The sequence below is a fragment of the Rhododendron vialii genome, chromosome 9a (assembly GCF_030253575.1).
Source record: "Rhododendron vialii isolate Sample 1 chromosome 9a, ASM3025357v1".
Taxonomy (NCBI): Eukaryota; Viridiplantae; Streptophyta; class Magnoliopsida; order Ericales; family Ericaceae; genus Rhododendron; species Rhododendron vialii.
The window spans coordinates 6,729,819-6,739,274 of record NC_080565.1 but is presented as its reverse complement, the minus strand read 5'-3'; the positions used below and the strand labels follow the sequence as shown (position 1 = coordinate 6,739,274).

General features: G+C 39.6%; 1 pseudogene; it reads left to right on the top strand.

Moving 5' to 3' along the window:
• The first annotated feature begins 6,028 nt into the window (after positions 1-6,028).
• LOC131299556 (chalcone synthase J-like) lies at positions 6,029-9,063 on the top strand (annotated as a pseudogene).
• The last annotated feature ends 393 nt before the right edge of the window (positions 9,064-9,456 follow it).

Sequence of the window (9,456 nt, the reverse complement as noted above, 5' to 3'; positions counted from 1 at the left end):
TAAAAGAGGCAAGTTTAGGGATCATCCATCCCGTGACTAAGGCCGTTATTGATTCTTGATTATAACTTAAGTGAGAGTCACGACTGCGCGTTCACACTTGAAAGATTTAGCTTTAAAGACTACGTTTTATCAAAAGATGTGATTTATTGGAATTAAACCAACTTGTTTTACTAATGAATCGAACACGTAGGAGGCCACGAGCTCTAGGCATACCGCGTGCCAAGACCGTTTGACTAAATGGCATGCCAAGAAGTTAACACCCTTAGTTTAGACAAAAAAAAGACTAGGTTAATCCAATTCTGAAAATCATGCTTTAAGCCCGAGAGTTTGAAAACCAAACAACAACCTAAATCATTAGGATAGATTAGCCCAAGACTTAGCCAAAAGACTACTCACTCATAGTTAAAGAACAAAGCAAAGCATAAAAATGAGACATGATTTTTAACCGATAAAAACGAAAGCAAACTTGATTTAATAGAAGATCCAACAAGTAGCTATAAAATTATAACTTGGGAAACTAACAAACAAAAAGGCTTACATGTATTCTTGAAGGAAATTGCTAGAAAGGCTTAAAAGAGCAACTATGGAGTTCTAGGAAATTTTAAGACTTAAAGTGTAATGAACTAGGTAATGGCCATATATGGCATAAAAACCTATTTATAAACCTTACAATTCAGTCCTATAAAGGACCAAAAGGCCTCCAAAATATTCCAAAATCAATCCAAAAGTAGAAACTTCCATAAATGGAAGGTTGAACAATTCAGCAAAAAGTGCTGCTTGCAGAGCAGAGGTATCGGTACCTATGTTTTGAGGTACCGGTACCTAGCAACCTATCTTCCACTGGATCAACATGGTACCGGTACCTTGTTTTGGAGGTACCGATACCTTTGTCTGCAAAACTGTAGAACATGGCAGCTTGGCTCTTGAGGCCTTGTGGTGCCCCGACGACCCTCCAATACTTCAAAACTTGACCAACGGGACTCGGCGGAGGAGTGTCATGTGGCCTTGGTTTCTCGGATGCCCTCGAGGGATGTCCTTGATGCATTTGCCTTGCTTGCTATGCTTTGGCACGCTCCTTGCCATTCTTGACCACTGAATGTCCTACAAGGCTTCTTATAGTGCCGTTAGGTTCTGGTGACAATGAATTGTGTGCCGTCGGGCACTTCGACACTTGGCTGCACCCCAAAGCATCCCTTGGCGTTCAAACTGTTTTATTAGCATGTTTTACCTGAAACACTTACAAAAATACATTTTTTGGTAAAGGAAATTTTTTTTTTTGGTAAAGAACTTACAAAAATACCTTACGTGTCGCATAAAAACATCAACTTAAATACATAAAAGCTACAGACTAGAGGATTTGAGCACCAAGATTATATAATGGGAAAATGACGGCTAAGGACGTGTTTTGATAATTAATACCTGCCAAAGACATTTTCAGTATTGACAAATGTTCTTAGCTTGTCCTTGGAGGATATTAATTATCAAAATAAGTCCTGGGCCGTCATTTTCCCTTATATAATCTTGGGTGCTTATCAGCCGCCTAGCTCCGTCTAGCCGCCTAGCTCCGCCAAAGTCCGCCTAGCTCCTTGGCCGCCGAACAAACCTCCAAGGGGTGTAGGCGTGGCGGTGACTTGCTGCCGAACGTCTAGGGGGCCGCCAAGGCCGCTATTTAGAACACTAGAATTAAGGAATTAAAAAAAAAAAACACATTAGTTAAAAGGATGGGAGTTTGGGGCATTTTGTCTTCTTGGGGTGGGGAGCAGCTCTCATGTTCCAATAGCTAAGGGTGTGTGGGGGGGGGGGGGGGGGGGGGGTGGGTAGCAGCTCTCGTGTTCCAATAGCTAATTTCTGTTGAAATGAAGATGGAAAATAAGTCAAGTTTAATTTAAGTGCAAAAGAATGGAACCTTAGTAATGCACTAGAGGCCCGGGGCACACGCAAATGCGTGTGCAATTCGAATTTTGGAAAAATTTGCTCAATAGCTTCCCACTTATTATTTGTTTGATCAAATTTTGTTAAAATTTAACTTACAAATGCATCGCGTGTGTCCCGATTTCTAGTAATCTCATAAAGGAAAGAAGGCCATGTTCCAAAATCTTTGTGCACGATTCAAGGCTGAAAATCATTCGAGGAATAATTAGCTCTTGCAATTCAAACATTCTTGTTTTGAACATTCCTTTTCTTACATATCTAGGGGTTGCCTCTGTGGCTCGGCAGGTGCCCAGTGTTTGGGAGTACTTGTCAAAGTCAAGGATTCGATTTCCCGCAGAGTGAGTACTTTGTAGTAAGTTGGAGGCCGTGACTGATGTGGTCGCACTAGCTCCCCTAGAAGTTTAGATTGCGCAGTCGGGTTGATTTTAGTAACTTGGCTATAGGGCTATTCTTCCGTTACAAAAAAATAAAATAAAAAAACATTTTATGACATCTCTCCATTAGTATTTCGTTAATCATTTGTTATACCGAAGCACCGTATATAATTTAATCTCCATCTGAAAAACGAGGGATATGTATATATAAAGAAACATTGGTGCTACTCACACAGAAAGATTACATAGATTTTGTGTGAGGCTCACTATGGGTCCCACAAAAATAATCCGAGCTGTTCATTAAATGTAAAATATTTTTTCAATGGCCTCCGCGAAAAAATCAACTCAATCCGATACTGCTCGATCCAATCATCTAATTTTTCATTCACCTAAAATTTGAATGAAAAATTAGATGATTGGATCAAGCACTTATAAGTATCGGATTGAGCTGATTTTTTGCGGAATCTTGAAAAAATGTTTTACATTTAATGAACGACTCAAATCGTTTGTGTGGGATCCATACTAGTGGGCCCCACGCAAAATATATGTATAAAATATGTGTAGGTATCATTATCTGAGAATTTGGTAGTGGGCGGGTTAGGTGGGCCTCACGCATGCTAACCAGACTGGCCAACTTTTACTAAGAACGTTAGTAGCCAGACTGGCCAACTTAATTATGAGAATTGTTGAGGTAGTGTTTACACCTAGTTTTGGCCAATTCTTGAAAGAAGGGTTGATTGAGAAATTAATGGTTAAAAGAGCCTCTTGTCAATGGGCTGGGCCTCTTGGGTGATGGGCCTCTTGTCATTGGGCTGGGTTAAATTAACTGGGCCACATTGTGAGAAGTCTTTGGGCCACACCAAAAAGTTCATGGGCTAAGGCTAGATTAATGCCTAAAATTTCATTAATAAGAGCCCAAATCCAATCCATTTTAGGCCTGATCTCACCCGTTTGTTTTTGAGAAGGCTTGTAATGGACTTCCTTAAAGTTAGGCCCATTCGTAAAATCTATTGGGCCAAGGTCCAAACATCTATTTTTCAGGCTTGGGCCTGCCCTTGGACATTCTTGAAGGCCTGGCTTATGAAGGTCTGATTCTTGAAATGGCCCAAATTCACATTCCATGTTCTACCATATTCTAAAATGTACCCGGCCAATAGGAGTGAGGCCTATGGGAGTACGGTGGAGTAGCGAGCATGGGAAGATTATTTAAGGCCCGGGAGGGGCCCACCACCTAGGGCCAAGAGTCACCAATTTCGGCCTTCAATTGATTGTCTTCTTGAGGAAGAATTGAAGTTGCTCACAAGCAGTTCAATCAGGTCTATATAATCTGCTTAGTCATGGTTATAAGCAACTCAAGGCCTGCACAACTGTTATTCTTCAAGATGAAGCAAGACCAATAACACATGACATGCATGCAAGCTGCCAACACAAGCTGCTCACAAGCAGCTCAATTAGGCCTGTTGTATGAAAGCTTAAAGAGAGCAAATGGAAGGGCACAAGTCCCACGAATCTCTATATTCTGTATATATATGTGTATATATATGGAAATACTTAAAATAATAAGTGGGGGAAGAATCTACAATGGCCAAAAGGCACATAAAGGTCATGGTTTTTGGTCTTGGTGGGCCCAAATATCCCTTTTTACAAGCATCCATGCACACAAGCTGCTCAAAAGCAGCTTAAATGGCCTAGGGATGATGTGTTGCTGCAAATTCATTTTGCTTTAACTGATTTTTAGGCAAAAAGGAAGCTTTTCAGACCTGCAGCCATTTTCTTGGAGTGGAGAGCAAGGCTTGAACAGGTGGTAGCTTCCCATTGGAGCATTCTGAAGCAACTCAAGGCCTGAAACTTTTGCCTATAAATACCAGAATTGAAGGCCTTGGCAAAGGTTCGAGCACCAACAAGCCCATAGCTTATCCAAATTACATTTCAATTATCTTTCAACTATTTTTATCTTTTGGTCTCAGCACCATCAATCTAGCCCAGCCTAGATCTTGTTTTTCATTTCCTTGTACCCAAATTTTGTTAAGCCGTTTAATGAAGTTTGTTTTATCTTTATCTTTCAATCCTTTCCTTTCCTTTTTCCCATTTTCTAAAAACGGTTAGGAAATTCTAAGTCCTTATCCTGTTAAGGCAAACCACGAACCACATACTGCCTCACACCTTAATTCGTACACAATCCACTCAATACGAAGTCAGATTTGAGGCATCCAGGCCTTGATACGAATTTGGACTGTAATGGTATGCCTACAACTCTAGCCATTTGGTTTTTGCACTTTTTGTTGAGAAACAGCTAGATAGGATATGTAATTCCTAGCTACCATTTTATTTTCTCACAAGCTCAACAATCATCGACTCATCTTATGTGATAGTGCAAGGAAAGTGTGGAATGAAATCATGAAGTGGTGGCATATTGTTTGGGTTTGCCCGACAACTTTGAAAGGCCTTTTTCTGTTCTGGAATGGTTTCCCCTTTAAAAATTTGGAAAAATCTTGCTGGCAAGCAACCTTTTATGCAGGGGTGTGGATTATTTGGCTTTACAAGAATGATACAGTATTTAATGACAAACCATGGGAAGAGGAGGACATTGTGGATTTGGTAAAAACTAGAGTGGCAATTTGGATAAAAGGCAGATTCAATGTGCATGACTATTCTGTGGAAGATTTCAAGTGGACTTTGGATGGAATTAGGAGAGTGAAGAAGTAGTGGCTTGCTCAGAGTTTGTTGGGTTGTTTTGGGGGTTCGAGGTGGGTCAAGTGGGGGAGAGGGGGGTGTTGGTCTTTCTTCTTCTTAGTAACTCCCAAGCTCTAAAGGGCTAAGAGGGTGCGGCTCTGTTCTAACTTGAGGGGTGGGCTAAGAGTCCAAATGTAGGTGTAGCCAACTCTAAGTGGTTAGCTTTTATTGCTGTTGTGTTGAACTACACGTCTGGATGTTTCATCCACTATATTCTGCTGTAAGTTAGCTAGACATGAATTGAGGCTTGCTGCAAATTTGCCTTGAACTATGAAGATTATTTCGTTAAGCTGTGGAGATTAGATGATAATACTGGAGATGGTTCTAGTTGACCTTCGGGCTGAATCTGGTTGGCCTTCGGGCTGGAATTGCTTAGATGAGTTTCTGCCACTGATATAATGTGCTGAGCCTGATGCTGAATCTCAATTGTAAAGCTGGATACGGTTGCTGCATTTGAAGATGGTTTTTTGTTGCTGGTGTTGATGCTCTGACATTACTTAAGAGTACCAAAAATCTGATGTTGCTGTTGGGCCATGGGTACTACTTGTCATGGTAACACAAATTAGATAATAGTGCTGAACATGTTCTGGTCCGTCTGCTGATGCTTATGGTTTTGAGGATAAGTGCTGTGAACTAGTGCTAGGATTTCATGCTATAATGGGTTTTGCTAATGCCGCATATGGCGATACTGGAAATGCGGAGGAGATGAGCTTCACCTTTGTTGAGTTAATCTATCAGTTGGAAACATTCAATCTCCATTGAATGTAATTTTCTTTTATTTTGTTTTACCTTAGGCCTATACAGTTCCTCTTTCTCAGTGGTCTGTACTTGGTCTTTTCTCGATGTATCTTTTGTCGAGTTTTAATAAAATCTTTTGTTTATCAAAAAAAAAAAAAAACAATTATCTCTCACTCCTGGCAACTGGTCCTAGAGCATCTACACATCACAAAAAGTTCGGTCATCACTAATCTAGGTTTTCGGCAAAAAAAATGGTCAACATAGAGGATGTTCGGAGGGCACAACGGGCAGAAGGCCCGGCAACAATCATGGTGATTGAGACTCAACCCCATCAAACTGTGTTGACGTACCCGGATTACAATTTCCAGATTACCAAGAGCGAGCACAAGACAGAACTCAATGAGAAGTTCTGGCCAACGCATTTCTAAGTTAAATATAAAGAGATATCTTTTCCTCTCTCTCTCTCTCTCTCTCTCTCTCTCTCTCTCTCTATCTATATATATATATATATGCAATTTTGGTCATTCATTTTTCATATTGCTTATTAGGGGTGCAGGTCGACCTTGGACATTTAGAGGCCCAAGGCAAACTTGCAATATGGGACCCTCTTTATTATTGATCAAATTCAAAAATGAATAATAATTATTAAAGATTATAAATCCATTTTGGGCTAGGTTCAAATTAATCTCAACAAGCTAAACTTGAAGTATTTCGTAACCGTTAACCTCTATAAAAGGTATAAGAGAAAGGATGAGAATCAAACCCCAATCAAACCTTGGGTGGGGAAGCCAAACACTTTAATGCTGGTCCATAGGAGGATTGCTCTTAAATTTAGGAGTACGTCATATATAACAAGTATGCCAACTTGGGGCCTATTTTGGGCAAAAAAAGAGGAAGCTCGAGGCGGCAGCCTCTTGGGTCTTGCCCTAAGCCGACCAAGTAGGGGTGTGTGGGAGTTCTATTTTTTGAATATTTTTTACATTATGTATGTGAATTATTGGTGGTTGGGAGCCATTCGAAAATCTATTTTTTCAATATATTTTGGAAAGCGAAATAAAAAATGAACAATTCAAAAATCACATTTGAAAGAACTCTTTGGAATCTGAATATACTCCCACACACAGTTCTTCCACCAACTCTATTTTGGACATCTCATCTAAATTGTATTCTTATTTCAATACAAAAAATCTGTATTCAACAATCTAGAACTACCATCTAAAAAATAATTGGGTCTCAAACATCTTAGTGTTTGTGTGATGAGAATTTATAGAATCTATACAGGCGTGCATGTGACATTGTGTATATAGTACTAAAGAGATCGATGGCTTATCACTAGTTAACGGGAGGATTGTGCACCGTGTAGTTTACTAATTTTTGCGCTAATGATTGGTCTACTTTGTTGGTCGGATCATTGACTTTGTAGAATTTGTCACATCAATCGTGTCAAAAAAAATATTGACCAGAGCCTGATTGGAGTATCTAATTGGCAAACATTTATTTTTGGAAAAAAAAGTAAATTCAGCACTCTAGACTAGCCTACTTTTTCGAAAAGAAATATGGAGATAAATGTGTAAGCTAAACTCAGTGTTAAAAGAAATTGATTAGGAGATAATTAAACGTATTCCGACTAAATACAGATTGGGCTTTTTTGTTTTTTATTTTGATCGTCCATATTGCTTCGATCAATATCATTTTTGGCATGAATTATATTCTTGAGAAACTCTACTAGTATTAAAATTGATCTTCAATTTGTCTTTTGCAAAAAAGCAAGGTTGCACATAACAGCATCTCTAGCAAAATTTACAAAACTTAACTTTGAATTTGTACTTTCCTAACTTTCTACATATTCGTGTTTTTATCGTTTATATTCAATAATTTAACTCTCTACATATTCTTCTTTCCATTTAGATACTGCAATTATTTTTTGCCATTTATTTATTAGGTATCAACTCTTGCTTTTCTGGCTTCCCACTTGCTATTTAGGTCCGGCCCAAGGGCAAGGCCTTAGAGGCCTGGGGTCCCAAATTTTGGCCCAAAAAGAGAGGCCCCCTGTTAGGAGTAGTCATTTATACAATTTCTTTCCAAAATAAATTGTATGAGTCTCCTTGGTTCAATGGTACGATGAGTAACAATCCACATGTTGTGGTTGGGTTCGATTCATGCCTTAACACTTCTTTTAAGTTTTATTTGTAAAAAAAAAAATAGCCTCGTGGGGAATCTATTGCTGTTGGGATTAAAACTTGTCTCAAAGAGAACACAAGGAAACCCCCAAACCACTTAACCAAAACATGTTCTACATGAAATGTGTTCTAAAACTTTTATACATAGAAATTATCTCTTAATATTGTTTAATATATTGTGGAAAAATTTAAGCCCTCACTTGATGATTGGGCCTAGGGCCCCAAGTACCTTGGGCCAGCCCTATTGCTAAAGAAATTACCTCTTAATATTGAGAATGAAATTAATATTGTCCATCATCAATGTATATAGGAAAGCATATGCCTAAAAAATAACTATCATTATTTTGGAACGTATACAGATATACTGATACTAGTGCACTAAAGTTCTATTTGAAGTTATGGACATATATACATCCAACAAGAGAATATGTGTCTTTACATATCCTTGTATATACTTGCACACTTTTTGATCATCTCTCTCCCTCGCACATACGCACAAATGATGTGAGAATTGACTAAATATATTTACATGTACTTAACCGAAGAAATCCTAAAGGAAAATCCCAATCTGTGCGAGTGCATGGCACCTTCCCTAGACTCTAGGCAGGACATGGTTGTGGAGGAAGTCCCTTAGCGGGGCAAAGAGGCCGCCACAAAGGCCATAGAGGAATGGGGCCAGCCCAAATCCAAATCACCCACTTGGTCTTCTGCACCTCTAGTTGTGTCGACATGCCGGGTGCCGACTACCATCTCACCAAGCTCCTCGGCCTTTGCTCGTTCGTTAAGCGCCTCATAATGTACTTCCAAGGTTGCTTCGCCGGTGTAGCCGCCCTCCGGCTAGCCAAAGATTTGGCAGAGAAAACAAAGGTGTCAGGGTTCTAGTCGAGTGTTCCGAGATCACAGTCGTTGCTTTTCGCGGCCCCAATGACACCCATCCTGACGGTCTGGTTGGCCAGGCTCTGCTCGGAGATGGAGCAGCCGCTGCTATTATCGTTGCAGTCCCGAAACCCGGAGTTGAGATGCCGCTGTTTGAGTTGGTCTCTGCAGACCAAACGATTCTACCTAATAGCGAAGGGGACATCGCCAGGTATATAGAATTCTTATGAGGTGAAAGGGATCAAATTTTTACATAATTTGGCAATGCGATTCATGATTCAATATATGTTATCAGGAATTACATCGACCCCTAGTCGATTCCAAATGCGGGGAACATAAAAATATGATATCACATTCTCATTTTTCTCAAAATGAATGACATCACATTCTCGTTCCTCCTCAGAAAAAACTGAGATGGAATGTTGGTTTTAATCTTGGTTAGATCAGATAATGGCCAAGAATTTTTTTCTAATGACATGCAACATTTTTTTCAAACCCATGGTTTTCTGCATCAACATTCTTGTGTCGATACACCTCAACAAAATGGCATAGTTGAACGTAAACATCGTCATCTAATTGAAGTTGCTCATGCTTTACTTTTCCAATCACACTTAATTACCCGT